Genomic DNA, 17,149 nt, shown 5'->3' with positions numbered 1-17,149 from the left:
AATGACTGATGCACCCAAAAGACCCGTTACAAAGCACTAACTATAATGGCGACATAAAAAAAAACACTCACGTTGAATCTGCCCTGACCATACATTTGAAACTTTTCTGATTCCTACCACACACAAAATAATCGGTTTACTGTATGTTTCAGCAAATCAATAACAGCAGTCCTGAAACAACACAGTGGAAAAATTTTTCTTCCTTTTGTTTAATTCTATCTTTTTTTTCCTTGGCTCGTTAAGCGGATACTTTGTCAGCGAATGTGGGAGACAAAATAATTGCCTCTATATTTCCTCAATTGATTTATTGCACAGTTCTAATACAGTGGTCTGGTTGGCATTCAGGCATCCATGGCAGGCCCCTTTTTACTGCAGGCTTGGTATTTTAGGAGAAAAAAAAGCGCTTAATAGTCAAGACTCCTTTTTATTTTCTACAGCTCGTTAATCAGATCAAGCATTAGCAATCAAAACAGAAATTCCCTGAAGCAAATCCATCCATCTAATCCTAAAAGCAGATGAAGCACATACTGTCGTGACAGCTGAAATCATACTAAATTAACCTAATAATGACATACAGAAACCTCAATTGTAACATACAACCGACCTTTGAATTCCTCTATTTCAGAACTTTATGAAACATTTTCTTTTTTTATGTCATGTGCAGCTATATGTACTAGTTGTATCTATCTGTCAGGCCTCCAAAACTATTCAAATTAAACTGTATAAGGACGAAACATAATTGGTTAAAGCACTGGCAACTCATAATATGCAAACGGTGCCAAAGTTTTGAGAGTATAGTGCTGGGAAGTTCTAGTGCTATGCTGCTTCAGTATCAGGTGGAGACATGTGAATGTACTTAACAGTGCAGTGCACCCTTTTCAGCAAGAGTGCAGGGCATGCTAAAGCGGTATTGAGTGGAAGTAAAGCAATCTATGTTTCATTATTCTTCCCAATATATTAAGCTGCAGGCTACAACAGGCTCACAACTTATGAAATCCGATTTACTGCATTTACTGTGTTAATTGCATTGATTCTACTTGTTAATTTTTTTTCCAATTAGTGCGCCTACCCACACATTAGTTTACACCAGCGGTGGAACATCACACTCAGCACACTCAGCACCACACAGCCTCATCCCAAACCCACAACAAATTACTGTTCTATATATATATATATATATATATACACTCAACAAAAATATAAACGCAACACTTTTGTTTTTGCTCCCATTTTTCATGAGATGGACTTAAAGATCTAAAAATTCATTCCAGATACACAATATTACCATTTCTCTCAAACATTGTTCACAAATCTGTCTAAATGTGTGATAGTGAGCACTTCTGCTTTGCTGAGATAATCCATCCCACCTCACAGGTGTGCCACATCAAGATGCTGATCTGACATCATGATTAGTGCACAGGTGTGCCTTAGACTGTCCACAATAAAAGGCCACTCTGAAATGTGAATTTTTTTGCTTTATTGGGGGTCTGGGGACTCAGAACCAGTCAGTATCTGGTGTGACCACCATTTGCCTCATGCAGTGCAACACATCTTCTTCGCATAGAGTTTATCAGATTGTCAATTGTGGCCTGTGGAATGTTGGTCCACTCCTCTTCAATGGCTGTGCAAAGTTGCTGGATATTAGTGGGAAGTGGTGCACTCTGTCGTATACGCCGGTCAAGCACATCCCAAACATGCTCAATGGGTGACATGTCCGGTGAGTATGCTGGCCATGCAAGAACTGGGACATTTTCAGCTTCCAAGAATTGTGTACAGATCCTTGCAACATGGGGCCGTGCATTATCTTGCTGAAACGTGAGGTGATGTTCATGGATGTATGGCACAACAATGGGCCTCAGGATCTCATCACAGTATCTCTGTGCATTCAAAATGCCATCAATACAATGCACCTGTGTTCTTCGTCCATAACAGATGCCTGCCCATACCATAACCCCACCACCACCATGGGCCACTCGATCCACAACATTGACATCAGCAAAGCGCTCACCCACACGACGCCACACACGCTGTCTGCCATCTGCCCTGAACAATGTAAACCGAGATTCATCCATGAAGAGAACACCTTTCCAACGTGCCAGACGCCATCGAATGTGAGCATTTGCCCACTCAAGTCTGTTACGGCGACGAGCTGCAGTCAGGTCAAGACCCCGATGAGGACGATGAGCATGCAGTTGAGCTTCCCTGAGATGGTTTCTGACAGTTTGTGCAGAAATTGTTTGGTTATGCAAACCAATTGTTTCAGCAGCTGTCTCAGTGGCTGGTCTCAGACGATCTTGGAGGTGAACCTGCTGGATGTGGAGGTCCTGGGCTGGTGTGGTTACACGTGGTCTGCGGTTGTGAGGCCGGTTGGATGTACTGCCATATTCTCTGAAACGCCTTTGGAGACGGCTTATGGTGGAGAAATGAACATTCAATGCACGAGCAACAGATCTGGTTGACATTCCTGCTGTCAGCATGCCAATTGCACGCTCCCTCAATGCTTGTGGCATCTGTGGCATTTTGCTGTGAGACAAAACTGCACATTTCAGGGTGGCCTTTTATTGTGGACAGTCTAAGGCACACCTGTGCACTAATCATGATGTCAGATCAGCATCTTGATGTGGCACACCTGTGAGGTGGGATGGATTATCTTAGCAAAGCAGAAGTGCTCACTATCACACATTTAGACAGATTTGTGAACAATGTTTGAGAGAAATGGTAATATTGTGTATCTGGAATGAATTTTAGATCTTTAAGTCCATCTCATGAAAAATGGGAGCAAAAACAAAAGTGTTGCGTTTATATTTTTGTTGAGTGTATATATATATAACTGTTCATCAACTTTACATATAGTACCTTCTTAACAGAATCCTCACAAGAATTAACGCAAATAGAGTAGGACAGGTGCAACAAGCAATATTAAGCTACAGAAATTAAAAACTGTTTTTATCACATAGCTTATCGCTATTTTTATTTGTTGCTAATATGTGAAAAACACAACTTGAACTTAACCACATAACTTGCAAGGAAGATTTCTTTTTACACAAAAAACGACTGTTTAAGAGTAAACTGTTTAAAACAGTAATATAACTTGTTACTTCACCTAAACCCCTGCGGTAAGCCCTGAGGGTAAAACATTCAGTCAACCCCGCGCTGCTAGCTAAACTTTGTCACACGGTGCTCGACTGAGTGTGTGACACTGTTTAATGTTAATGTATTGCTTTTGCTTCCATTTCAGTTACAGACGGTTTGTTTAGTAACATATAAACGCTGACAAGACAAGAGCTTTCGTCAGTGTTGCAGGTGAGTAGTTGCTAGGACTGTGGCTACTTTCTGAAGATTTGTTCGTTCATTTCTTTCTAGCTCTTGCTGTGAAATGATATTGCTTTGTTTTACAAGATTGGTGGGTGGAAAAAAATCCTTATAATGATAATTATATAACTCATTATTTTGCTCTTGGTGTACTTATTTCTTGCCTTTCTGCGGTTCCTAATTACCTAACTTGCGTTCCCTGTGGTGAATGTTGAGTGTGTTGAACTCATTGAACCATCTCTTCGGCTACAGACGGCTGAGTGAGGTAACCGCTGCCCATGTGCTGGGCTGAATGGTGGAGAATACCGGGGCCCGGTTCTTAAGAAACAACGCAAACTGTACAGAAGTTAAGAGTAATGGACTTTGTCCACCGAGAACAGTCTTGACCCCAGTGATCCGACCATGAACTGAGTTTTTTCTTCTCATCCAACCCCTTGTCTGACATAGTCTTTCCTTTTAGCAGGGGCCAGTGGGGTGATGATAGAAGACACACTTTTAGCCTTTTTAGCGCAACTTCCATCACATTTCTGCAAAAACTCCTCACACCCTCTCCGTGTGAGAGAGGGGAAGAGACGACATGCTGGATTGGCAGGGAAAGCAGGCGGAGTGTGAGAGTGCATTAGACCTCTGGCGTCAACTGAGGCATCAATTAATGAGCAGCCTGGGAATGTGTCCATCCACACACACTCTGTACCGGGGTGGCGCGGGAGGCCAGGCTAGAGCACAGACGACTGGGGGACATGAATAATTGAGGTCCCTGTTTTAAATGTTTAAATGAATTAGGACCCGGGGAAGACGTGTTCGGAGATGTACAAGAGGGAGGAAGGGAGCAGTGGCAGAAATATCCCCATTATGTCTCTAATCATGAAGCAGAAAAGGTGTTCAGTGTCAGTAGTAAAACTTGCTGAGCCGCATCATTAGTGGGGTGACATGAGTGCACGCCATGTCCTACAATAACACTAAAGCTTTGACAGTCCTGTGGATGTGTTTCTGTCTGTGCACTAACGGTGGAAATCATGGCCTTGTGTTGAAGCATTATGCAAAAACGTGAACGTGTCTTTGCTTTGGTACATTTCAGCCCGATGTTCAGACTATAGCCAGAAAATGACATCCCACCACGGTAGGCTATATCAAACCTCAGTACCCAATAAACGCAGTGGGTAAGGTCCTAACATATAGCAATACTGCCATCTTATTTTCTTGTCACACTGTGCATCTAATTTGTTGTGTTGTATGTTAGTATTGTTTGCAGTCTTGGAAACCCTGGAGCATTGATTGTTTTACTAATATGTCTAACTGCAGATTTGGGGCTTCTCAAAAAGTGATAAATGAAGGACCCTTTATTACGTTAATGACTTACTTAGTAACTGCAGACTTGAGTGTCATGAGGCTAATGGGATTCTCACTTTCTAATGAGACATTAAATCTACAGTTATTAATAAATGTATTTCAGTCCAGATGCTCTTCAGTTATTTTCCAGCAGGTAAGCGGCCAAACAGTCCATCTGCACATCAGCTGCAACCTGGTAACCAAAAGATTAAGATTATCTTCAGAGAGGCAGATAAGAAAATAGAGGGGGGAGCAGTTATTATTTGCATTAAAAAGGCCTGTGTTCTGGCTGGGACCAGAGACATTGCGGGTCTTCCCAAGGAGTTGTACTTATGATGGCTTATAACTGATCTATATAAAATCGGCGAATGATTTATTTATGGCGTGGCCACTTTAAACTGTTTTTAAACCACTATATCTATAGAAATGTCAATATGTTTATTTGTTTACAGACATCTTGATGTTGGACTTCATGTCACCTCCCACCTAAGGAAGGGATGATTTCTCCCTCTTTTAAATTTGACTATTCAGAAAATGCAGAAAGACAATGAAGGTAAGTCAAGTTGCCGCATGCCGCAATTAAAAACAGCTAAAAAGTTTCCAATAACATATGTGCTATTAGCTTGTAAAACACAAAACGTATTGGCAACTCAACTCTAAATGGGAAATGTATGAATTGGCAATGCAGCTTATGGATTGAGCTTAAAGACTTTTTGCTATTAGTGAACATTAGTGACTGAGCTGTGAAAGAATGGAACAATCTGAACGCAATACGGTTGCATCCATTACACATCCAGTGTAAGAAAGTGGTGCCAGACTTCCCCTTCCCTAAGTTCACTAGTCTGAAAGTCTGAGAACTTCCAAGAGTGCATATTTACCTGCTCACAGATAGGAAATATTCCTGTTGAATTGCTGCCAAGAGCTGGGTCTGCAAAAGTAGCCCAGTGTAAAGCTCCTTTTCTTTCCAACTACTTTTTTTTTGTTTATGTCAGTGAAAGAAACTTTACTTCACCAAAGGTTTTAATGAAGAAAAAATCTGATCTGGTGATGCATCCATAATTGAAATCAGTTATCTAAATGACTGTGAGGTCTAAAACAACTTGATTCTCTAAAATAAGTGACGCATGTGTACATCTTAATAAAACACAAGGGGCCAATAAAACAAACCCAGTTCTTTGTTCTGTTAAATTGTTTGTGGGCACAGTGTGTGACACTGAAGCAGCTGATATTTGTAGCAGCCAGTTGTCAGCAGGACGCAGAGAGTAAACAAAGCCCTACGGATTGGCAGCCGTTCCGTTCCACCGAATCCAGCAAAGACGGCTCAAATTGGAATGCAAAAACGGCACACTCAATTTCTCCTCACAGATGGAGGCACCACTACACCAAGCACATTGCTTGTGATGTGTCTCCAGTCCCCGAAACTGGGGGAGTAAACAGTGATCAAAATGACATGGAGTCCCAAAGAGGATACAGGCATGCTGGGCGCTCTGGGGCTTTCACAGGTTTCTGAGACAGAACAGAAAGACAAGAGGCCAAAAAAGATGAGATAAGAGCTGGTATCAGGCTCCTTCGATGTGGGTGGCTTCCTCCGAGCTGCCGGTGCACCACTGCTTCTCATCTCTCTTTCATTTTCTCCTTCTCACCCTCTCTCGCACCGAAAGTCCAAAGCCCAAGAGAAATTAGTCACCCCGCATGCCGTGTGTGCGTGTGTGTTCCTGTGTGTGTGTGCGTGTGCGTGCGTGCGTATGTGTTAAGTAAAGACAGAGTGCAAGCAAGAGGAAAGAGAACAGGGAGGGAGACAGAACAAAATTGTTTTCCATCCCAAGACATATAATGCTGCCTTGTATCTGAGAATTGATGCTGGTCTGTGAAAAAAAAAAGCAGAAAAAAAAAGAAAATACATCAATCTAAGCATCAGGAATGTGCTGCAACAGGAAAAGCCTCACTGAACCGTACGCATGCATACAGTAGTGGCCACAAGAGGATGGACTGAAAAACGCTACAGGAATCTACAAGAGCCTGTTAAGCTCGAAGACATTTTCACACAGACTTATACAAGCTTTGAGTCAGATCGCTCCATGGTGAAAAATGACACTTAAATGTCCGAGTCAGGAGGGCCTCCCTGTACCGTATTGCTCCCCTTGAAATCAATGGCAGGAATAATACCATCTGCGAGGCGACACGTATACCTTAGAAACCCTGTTACCAGGCAGATTGGTTGATTCAAAATCTTCTCAAATTTTCATCTAATTTCATTATTTTATGTTTCTTTGAGCGTACATTCAGAAGGGAGATCTTAAAGCATATCATACGAAAGATATTCCACCTCAACTAAAATATAATTGCCCATCGTCCAAAATGTCAGATGAAGCGGTGTTCTTTACATAATCAACAGGGTGAAATTGATTTCCTTTTTCTGATTTCCGCTATGGTTAGAGTGATATTTCTTCCTAGAACACTTTCAAATTATACCTCCAAATCGTACAAGGAAGAACGAAACATACATTTGAACTTATCCGAACGAAGACCAGTAAAGTTATAATTCTGTCAGGAAACAAGGATCTAACGCAAAAACATTTCTAGACTGGTACTGTGCTTGTGCTTGTACACAGTAAACAACAGTTTGAATCCCTTAACTTTGCACTTAGTTATTTTATTAACCTCAATCTGGATCTGGAGTCGTGAATATGACAGGGAAATTCTAACATTAGCGTCAACATTAGCTCAGCTGTCAAAGACGAGACTGAGAGCTGTCAACCGAGATTATTTCTAGATACAGATAAACTAAATCTCAAGTAAAATACTCATTTTGCCAAGGGCATAGTTACAGCCCGACTACAGTTTCATCCATATGATTTCATAGTTTCATAAAAAATTATATGTTGTGTCATCGCAAACAAAAAATCAGTTATATGTTCGACATAACGTAACAAATAATAATATGCTTGGACTCATTGGACTTGGACTATTTTAAAATAAGAACTTATGTGCCCATTTGCCCCCTCCAAGACTGTATCCATTATGTATTAGTACAAGTACATTTTAAACATAACCGACTGATAGAGGAGTCATGTTTGAACAGATGAAAGAGAACTGCGTGAACTGCAGCTACCCTTGAGCTTATTTCTATCATGGCGGAGAGATAACACAAGTACCCAGATTTCAGTTTCTTGCTCTCATCTTGCACATTAGATCAAGGCTCCGACGTTGGCATCTGCACCATACATTTAATGACACCAGTACATTTCTTTTGAAGATAGCAGCCCTGTCTTAAAGAGTCCTCAGCCCTCCAATTGCTGGGATCTAATGATGAAGAAACCTGACCGACCTCCTCCGTGTTGTGTCACAAAATCCAACCCACTTCCTATTGTTAACGTGATGAGAGGCAGGAGAAGGGTTAGGGCTGCCAACATAAGCTAACCACGGGGGGCAAGTGTCCCAGTTTCAATAAGAAGGTGAATAAGAAAAAAGTCTGAACATCACCTTTCCCCCAAAAAAAGCAAATGGAGAGTCTGGTCAATCAAGTCCGGTTTGTTTTTAATCATGATCACAACAGTGTTGCCTGTCTTCTCAACAAAGAAATAGCAAGAGGCGGAACAAAAATACAGGCTCTGTAATAGCAATGTTGTACCCAAATTGCAGTCTAATGATTACATGCATGAGGTGAAGCTTGACAACAACATCAGAAAACATATTGCTGAGGACCCTCAGGCGAGAGAGAGAGAGAGAGAGAGAGAGAGAGAGAGAGGAATTGAAAGAGAGAGAGGGAGAGAGAAATCTGCCAACAAAAAATGAGAGCTCCCATGCTCTGATAGGAATTAGGGTTTAGGTGGGTTTCTGCAATTCCCTAACCTTTCCACTTGGCAACTGGTTGGGCTAGGAGAATTGAGTTCCTTCCTGCTTTGCTGGAGAAGGAGCTGATGGGAATTCTGCACAATGGCATGATATTGAGAGAAAAAGCTTCCAAATACTGACTGCTGCAAGGAAAGGGAACAGAGCGTCAGATTAGAGAGAGAGAGAGAGTAGGCTTGGTAGAAAAACCTGATGCCCAAAACCATCTCCTTGGAAGAGTGGATTCCCTAAGCTGTGCTGAGCCTCTAGGCCACTCAAACCTCACTGTCCTCAGTGTCCAGAGCACTTGAAGAGTTGACTAGAGAAATTCCCAGGCTGGGTCACATGACTCCTCCACTGTGCACAGATGTTCAGGACAGACAAGAGCATATGTGCTTAAAAAACGTTGGGTTTGATCGGATATGTCATCCCAGCACAAAAACAGATTTGGGAATCTAGTTGGATTACATTGAAACTATCTGATTGTGAATCTAAACCTAAAGAATTTCATACGTCAGTGGTTCCCAACTTGAGATGGGGGGTGGGGGGTCAAGAGATAACCTTGGGGGCCAAAGAAGATCAACCAGATAGCGTTAGGGTTATTATTCTGCCCTAAATAATCTAACACAAAATGGTGCCACAGTTGAGGAATCGTGGCACACACTTAACAAAATGTTATCTTTGATTGGACTTTTCTTGCCTGAAAGCATCTTGGGAGTTGTAGTTTAAGAGCAATTTATCACAATTTATCAAAATGTTTTTGGACCCTTTATTTATACTAGTATTTAAGAATATATGTTATGGATGCAAATAAACACACATTTAAAAATGTAGCAGTGCATGAAAAAACGAATGCTTTGCCTACAGTCACTTAAATGCATGATATGAGCCGGTGAACTTTACATGATGGGATCCCTGTAGGATCACAGTCTGTACTCCATGTACAGTGAGCTAATAACAAAAGGAACTGATATAATTCAATGAGTTTACAGAATTCATATACACACAAACACACACAGAGTGTTGATAAAGCAATAAGAGGCGCGGAAGCCTGTAAATACATGCATGATGTGCCCACCCATATCAATCAAATAAACACTCACTATGCACACACTCTTTCTCCTCTCTCCCTTTTCTCCCTCACACACTCGTTATACAGCCACAACCAAACATGCACACAACAAATCAGCTTTGATAAATACAGGAGATGGAGTTGTGCTTCACAGCCTAATCTCTGAGGGAAAAGAAACAGCCTGCCGCATCGGCAAGGATCAGCCCGGGTGTGTGAGAGGGGACACTGCTGGCTTCCTAGAAACCAATTTGTTTGTTTATTGTCTTGGTGTTTTGTCAACGGTTACAGTTCATCGCAGCCAGCCCATCTTGGGCATGCTTCTTTAAATGGCATCTATAAAACATGGGATATGCTCTCCCGGCATTCTCCCCCTCCTCTGTACATGACGGAGGAGCTGCACACGAGTGTTACAATGCTGCATTTGGTTCGCCATGGTGGGGCTTTGAATTTTTCTCTTTAAACGCCCGACGGATTCACCCCAGCGGCTCGAGCAGGAGCTTTGAGAGGTGGAACAAAACTGTGCTTTCTAAAACACATTAGCCTATGAACACCGCTGAGTGGCAAATGGCGGGGTGCTGAAATCGTGTGTAATCATGTAGATGGATGGCTGACTTTTTATTGTTCCGTTAAGCCAAAGCTGCAAGGCGTGATCTTGGGGTGAATACAGAGTTCCTGCCATGATGCAATAGCTAAGATGTTATGGTTAACTGGTGGTGCTGCAGTGCTATTTTCTCTGTGACGAGACATTGGGCTCTGTGTTGTATCACATGCACCCACACAACAGAAAATGCAGAAATGTCAGTCTTTCATGGAGACATTTGGAAGGGGGCTGTGGTCTTGGCAGTCTCTTAGTAGTACAACTTCCACAGGGCTCTGTGTGCATTTTTTTTGACGTAGAGTGCAAAAAAAGCATTGTTTTGTCTCTCACGCCTGCAAAACACAAGCCATACTCTTCTATCATGCCCTATTGATCTGACAGAGTGAGCAGGAAGCTGGCGGAGAACACAAATACTGCCTTGGGTGGCTCCTTAAAACTAGAGACAAGCCTCTTATCCACGGTGTTCTCTTCCTCTGGAAATCACCTGGTGGCTCATGCATAGCATCAAGTACACACTGTCAAAAGCCTCAGTCTTCTGCGCTCTGCCTTCCTCAGGCTCTGATGTTACTTGCAATGACGTCTGTGTGTGTGTAACGGTGGCTTGAACCTGAAAACACAAACACAAGTGACACAACTGATTGCAAGCTAATCTGTGTAACCTCTTCATTCTGGTAATTTTGCAGAGCTGCAGCACATTTGACGCCACTAAAACGGTGCAAGCAACCATTTTGGTTTCACAATTCGTCTGTGGAATACCGTGCCACAGTGCAGGCTGGCAAGGTTATGGTGGCAGGCTGTTAATAGCCACAGACTTTACTATGAGCCTTTAGCCCCATAACAAATTCCCTTTGTTTTTTTTCGCACAAATCTTTTTTCCGAGTTTCCAGTGTTACTGTCAAATACAGCTGAACTGTCACAGGGATCCCATCTCCAGTAATCCCTGGGTGGCCTTTGCTCCCACCTGTCAGCAATACCAACCAATAACACTGCACAATAAAAGCCTCAAGAACAACAGTGGGCCACAGGCAGCTTCAAGGGCTACTGACAGCGATCTATAAAACAATATAATGGGTTGCCTGTCAGTGTGTGTGAAAGGGAAGATCTACGCCTCCTCTGACTCTCTGAGGGGACTTCAATTAATCACAGCAGAATTGTATCACCCTACAATAGGAGGCTAAGGTTATTATCACCATGACCGTATTCCGCAGGATGAAATGCGATGATAGCACTAATTGAGAGGGCAAAAAAAAGAAAAGAAAAACAGCTGACCGCACATTGCCTGTCAAGGGGATGAAAGGCAGATAGAGATGAGGTGACCAAGGAGACAGGCTGAGACAGGAAGAAAGGAAAGAGAAGAAGTATGGAGGGGAGATGAATAATATTCACATCAGTGCAAGCAAAAGCATACATTTCTGCAGTTTGTGTGCAGGGGCATGCTTGACATCAAATACAAGTCGAGTCAGCACTCATTAAAGAGTCCATACATGTCTTTGCGACGTAATCCAACCAGATAACTACTGCATGCACTTTTCTTAAGTCACAAAGAAGACGCTTAGCAGAAGATGCTTAGTTTTTTTCTGCCTCGTCATGGAATTGAGGGGGGAATCAAACTGATGGGGAAGACACAGCCGACGCTGTAACATTTAGCTCCAGGTCCCAAATTCTGCGCCGCCATTCGACTTGGCTGGAGAGCTTTTACTGTGGGGAGACATCTTTATGTTCAGGTTTACCTTTTACCAAGGTACAGGTGATCGAAACGCTTATACAGAAATATGATGCATGATGCATTCTTTTTTTCCAAGAGGAGGGGTTCCAAAAGCAGATAAGATGCAAACCACAGCAAATGAGCTGTTATTAACAGCATTGTATGATAGATAGATAGATAGATAGATAGATAGATAGATAGATAGATAGATAGATAGATAGATAGATAGATAGATAGATAGATAGATAGATAGATAGATAGATAGATAGAGAGAGAGAGAGAGAGAGAGAGAGAGAGAGAGAGAGAGAGAGAGAGAGAGAGAGAGAGAGAGAGATCATCACATGCCAGAATTTCACAAGCTTATCAGTGATTAATCTGGTTGGAGATTTTAATTTCTACTTCCCTGAAGCCATGAACACATAATCTGATCTGGTCTGCATGCTGATGAGACCACACACACCACTCTTAAATGGGTTTCTGAAAACGAAAAAGTTTCATTTTGCATTTGCACGCAATGGGGAGTCCTTTCAGTGAGCGGTCAAATGTGATCTCATGTTGCCGCACAGATCTGATCATATCTTAATCATGACAGTACGATTTCCCAGCCCACAGCTACACCCGCACCTGCATGCCACCTCTACCCATTAGTTTTGCTAGTAAGTGTGGTGCTGGCGACTCACAAGTTACCAAGTATGTATCATACTGGAAACGATCAATAACCTAATCGATGCTCTGACTTTATTCATAGGTTCAGTTGCACGGTTATTTCGCAGTCGCGCGCGTGAGCTGCGAGGCTTTAGAAATCCACTGTATGAAATTGTTTGACTTCGCTGTTTTCCGTCCAATTCAACGCCGTGAAAGCCAAACACACACATATTACACAGTTCATGACACATGAGTACAAACATGACATTCTCAGCGCGTGTCAGCCTACCTGTCGTTGTGCTGTCAGTTAATCCCCTTGAAACGTCCCTTTCATTTATTCTCCATTGTCAAGCACAAAACCCAGAAATGTGCCATTTCCTCGCCGTTTCAAGACACGCGTTCGGCAACGCATAACCTTTAAAAAAAAACTAAAATGTCTTATGTCAAAGCTCTCCCGAAGAACAATCCCCGAGTCAAAGAAGTCTGAATGTGGGGCTGGTGGCTACTTGCAGGCGTTGGACTTCTCTTCTAAAGTCTATAAAAGTTGCTGGTACTCTCCAGCCTCTGACTCACAACTTCCCATCCGCCAGAGCGCCACAGCAGCTGGACACCACGCCGGACCGTCACTCATAGTTTCTGGATTCACGCATGATGATGGTGATCATTTTTTATATGTGAATGCAATCCTCCTTCCAGATTGTGGTTGCAGTTTGGTTTAGCTTAAGGTTTTGGTAGCGTCCCCGCGCAGTCAGAGAAATGGATTGGAGGTGTCCGTCTGCCTGATGACAGAGCAGCCGGTCTCATCCCGGTTGCGCTGGTGGTTTAGCGCCATCCTGTGGACGTCTGTGTGAACATAAAGTAGTGCGGACGTTATTCATCACCAAGCTTTAGATGATGATAATATAACTGGATGGTTGTGCTTTCTTGATGACACCAGTGCACTATCCACAGCAGCATAAATGTTCCTTAATGGTATCACAAATGGCTCTATAGATCTCCAACATTGCCCGTGGCTTTTTCACTTGATTTATAGTTTTTAATATAATTTTTATTCATTTCTAGCTTCTATATATTGAGGATATGTATTGCAAAGATACTGGTGTGATATGTTTTATTAGAAAGTGCTTAAAGTTGGCCAGTCACTGGGTAAGCATCAGAAAGGACTGTATGTAATATTGGTGGGGAGGGGTGTTTGAATGTTTTATTTAGATTTAAAAAAGATTTAGCAGGTGGACAAATAGAACATATTTTATAAAGTATTACCTCTTGGCTTTACTTTCCAATCGCAATGGTAAAAATGCAGCCAATTTCTGTTCTTTGAACGAAGAGCAAGAGCTGCAAAATATTTGTTTATTGCAGCCACCAAATAAGCGAACCGGGAACAAGAGACAGCTGTGCACCAAAGGGTTTGTGCACAGAAATAGTTTCACCCTGTGTGTCCTCTGCTCTGCATGTGGAGAAACAAACCTCCACGGTGCCACATGAAGACCATCTTTTTAATATTTGATTTTATTGATTTATATATATGAACACTCCCTTAGTGAGAAGAGCGTACATTTTACGACATGCATTAGGCACTATACTTGACTATTCACTGAGGTTATAACACATCTGTTTGACACTCAACTTCCGCCCTCCTCAAGGATTACTACTATAAACTGCATGACCCCACCCCCCGTAATTGCATCATCATCTTTCCATTTCTCAAGCAGTCTCTTTCGCGCCCCCCCCCCCAAAAAAAAAGACAGGAATGGGTGGAATAATCAATACCGACCTTTGAAATCGCCTGTGGAGACGGTAGGGAAGCATTTGGGTTTGGATATGATTGATTTTGGACACCCTCGGAGAGTATTATCATCATAAAGCCAAAGCCATCTAGTCCCGTAGACAGCTCCACACACACACACACACACACACACACACACACACACACACATACACACACACACACACACACTCACACACACACACACACACACACACACACACACACACACACACACACGCATGCATGCAGGCAGAATCAAAGGGCAGAATACACAAATCCCATGGGACCGAATTTTAAAAATGTCAGGCTGTTATCATTGACCGGGATGAGCTATAAAATTGAAAGCAGATATGAAGACCGGAGCCCGGCTTCTCATCCCTTCATAATTGCCTATGAACACAGAAGCTGTTATTTAAATTCTATTTACGCAATTTATTTTATGATTCTCAAAGTCATCAAGTTTCTTTCTTCCTCCCTCTCTGTTTCACACACACAACACACACACACACACACACACACACACACACACACACACACACACACACACACACACACACACACATACACACACAGGCACACACACACACACTCACACACTGACAGTGGAGATGACCTCATTAATCTTCAGTGCATTGTGTAGAGCCATCCTGTCATACCCCTGACACTGTGGTTTGTGACACCGCTCCCGCTCATTAAATCATATGACAGGATGAGGTCAGCCGTGAGGTAAGGTGTCTCAAGCTGTGTGAGCGCAGATAAAGCCAGCAGCATTAGCTTCCTGTTAAAGAGAGCTCAACAACAAATCTACTGTAGGTGGGCAAGCTGAGGTGAGTCATATGGTAATCCTTAGGTTAGTGAGCGTTTGGCATCCAAATCTAATAAAAACTAATTTTTTTGTGTCTTTAGGGTCAAACCGCATGGAATCAAGAAACACACATTCTCTGCGTTGGAAGGCGTCATGCTACTTGGCACCTCACAGAGAGAGAGCACACTGCCTTCTTCTTTAAGGTCTCGTTACTGTAGGAGGCACCGTTCATAACACTCATCACCCCGTGCTTGTCATCCTGTGATTACTTTCCCTTCACACTGGGAGAACCAGAGTTGTGGGTGCCTCTTTGGCCTGACATTGATTGTGGTGGTTCGGATTAAAATAACTAAAATAACAGCCCCCCTGCAGGGAGGAGTGCGAGCCCTCTGGCTGAACCCTCGCTCGCCTTCACCGCGGAAGTGTGCTTGAAGACAGTGGGACGTCTACCAGAAAATTGCAAGAGGAAAAATAGGAGGCATAATGGCCTGGGGAATGGAGCCGGCCATCAATAATGCAGAGGAAGCGGCAGTTAATGCCCCCTTTAATTCAACAGGTCTGCAGACACCGGGAGTTTATTCTTCCTTGGCTGCAGTTGCTCCATGAGAGGCAGCTACATCAGGCTTTATGGCTATGTGTGTGTGTGTGTGTGTGTGTGTGTGTGTGTGTGTGTGTGTGTGTGTGTGTGTGTGTGTGTGTGTGTGTGTGTGTGTGTGTGTGTGTGTGTGTGTGTGTGTGTGTGTGTGTGTGTGTGTGTGTGTGTGTGTGTGTGTGTGTGTGTGCACTGTCAGGTCTTTCCCCCCCACCTCCCCGACCTCAATCCCAATTGTAGGGCCATTAATGGGTTTTCATCAGGGGTCCGCCTAATGGAGTTTCCAACTTCACCATCTTGATCGGATAGCAGTGGGAAGCTGCAGCCACAGAGAAAGACTAAGTGTCCACACAAAGTCAGAACATATGAACTAGATTTAGTCTGAACAGTGAGAATACTGACAGCTTTGGTAAACAAAAACAATGCATGATCAGTCAATGTTACCCTGCAGGAATGACCATGTAGAACTTAATGTCTGACATTCAAGTTTACCACAAGTGCATAAATCTGCCGTCAAGATGAAGAAATTATCAGTTTATCAATAATGTTCTCATGTTGAGTTTCTGTTTACAGAGTTTAGTCAAAGTATCAAAAGCAAAAGAACTTGTAATGCCCAGTTTAACAATGTAATGTATGACATCATCAGATTGTTAACACTGATGCATTAATGCAAAAGTAGCATATTACTGGCACTAATTCAAGGTGGAGTAAGTTTGAACTACTTTATTGAAAGTAAGTTAGTGAGGTATGTCCATTGGTTCCCAACCTAGGGGCCGGTTGCTTGCTATGGTGGGCCAAACCTTGTTTACGTACCCTTTGTTTACATACCCGTTTGCAGCACCTATGCTGTGTATTAAAAAAAAATGTACTAGAGCACACACATTACGGACAGGTAGCGAAGTGAGGACATATTCACTGATGTTGAAAAAGGTGATTTTGAGTGTTCTCATGAATCGCTGACTCCAACTTTAAGGGGCCCCTAACAATCACTGCTTCTTGGTCACAAGCAGAAAAGGACAGTAACCAGTGGTTTAATATGTAACAAGTTGCAACACATTATATTGTATTAGTAAATCATATTATGTTAAATCTTAATCTGAAAAGTAACAAGTAACTATATCTGTTTAATTAATGCAATGGAGCAAAGTGTACAAATGGTATGAATTGTCCTGGAGATATGCCGAGTAGTGGCGTTAAATTGAAACACGCTTCAAAACTGTACTTCAGTGCCGCAAGTACATCAAAGTTTAATTCCAACACTGATTTTAAATCAAATCAAAAATTGAGTTCATATATTTTAAAGATGTAAAATAAAACGACTGCATTGCCTTCTTCAAGGTCTACATCCGTATCCGTGTGCCAGCAACAGATTCAGCACAAAATATGAGAGAGGATGAAGACCTTGTTAAAACGAAGGTTTCTGCAGTGCAGATGTGACTACAGTGCAGTCATTTTGCTTTACAATAAAATATGAACCAGAGAAGTGACTCTT

General features: G+C 42.5%; 1 protein-coding gene across 1 annotated transcript in view; it reads right to left on the bottom strand.

Annotated features, from left to right (window-relative positions):
- tafa3a (TAFA chemokine like family member 3a) overlaps positions 1-13,206 on the bottom strand; it is a 78,233-nt gene extending 65,027 nt beyond the window's left edge. The window contains exon 1 of the mRNA XM_080025525.1: positions 12,782-13,206. The gene's annotated coding sequence lies outside the window, so the exon portion shown is untranslated. The remainder of the gene's footprint in view (positions 1-12,781) is intronic.
- Positions 13,207-17,149: the final 3,943 nt, after the last annotated feature.

Source organism: Ammodytes marinus, assembly GCF_949987685.1.
Source record: "Ammodytes marinus genome assembly, chromosome: 4".
NCBI lineage: Eukaryota > Metazoa > Chordata > Actinopteri > Uranoscopiformes > Ammodytidae > Ammodytes > Ammodytes marinus.
Note: the sequence above shows the minus strand (reverse complement) of the source record. Positions and strands in the feature narration are given on the sequence as shown.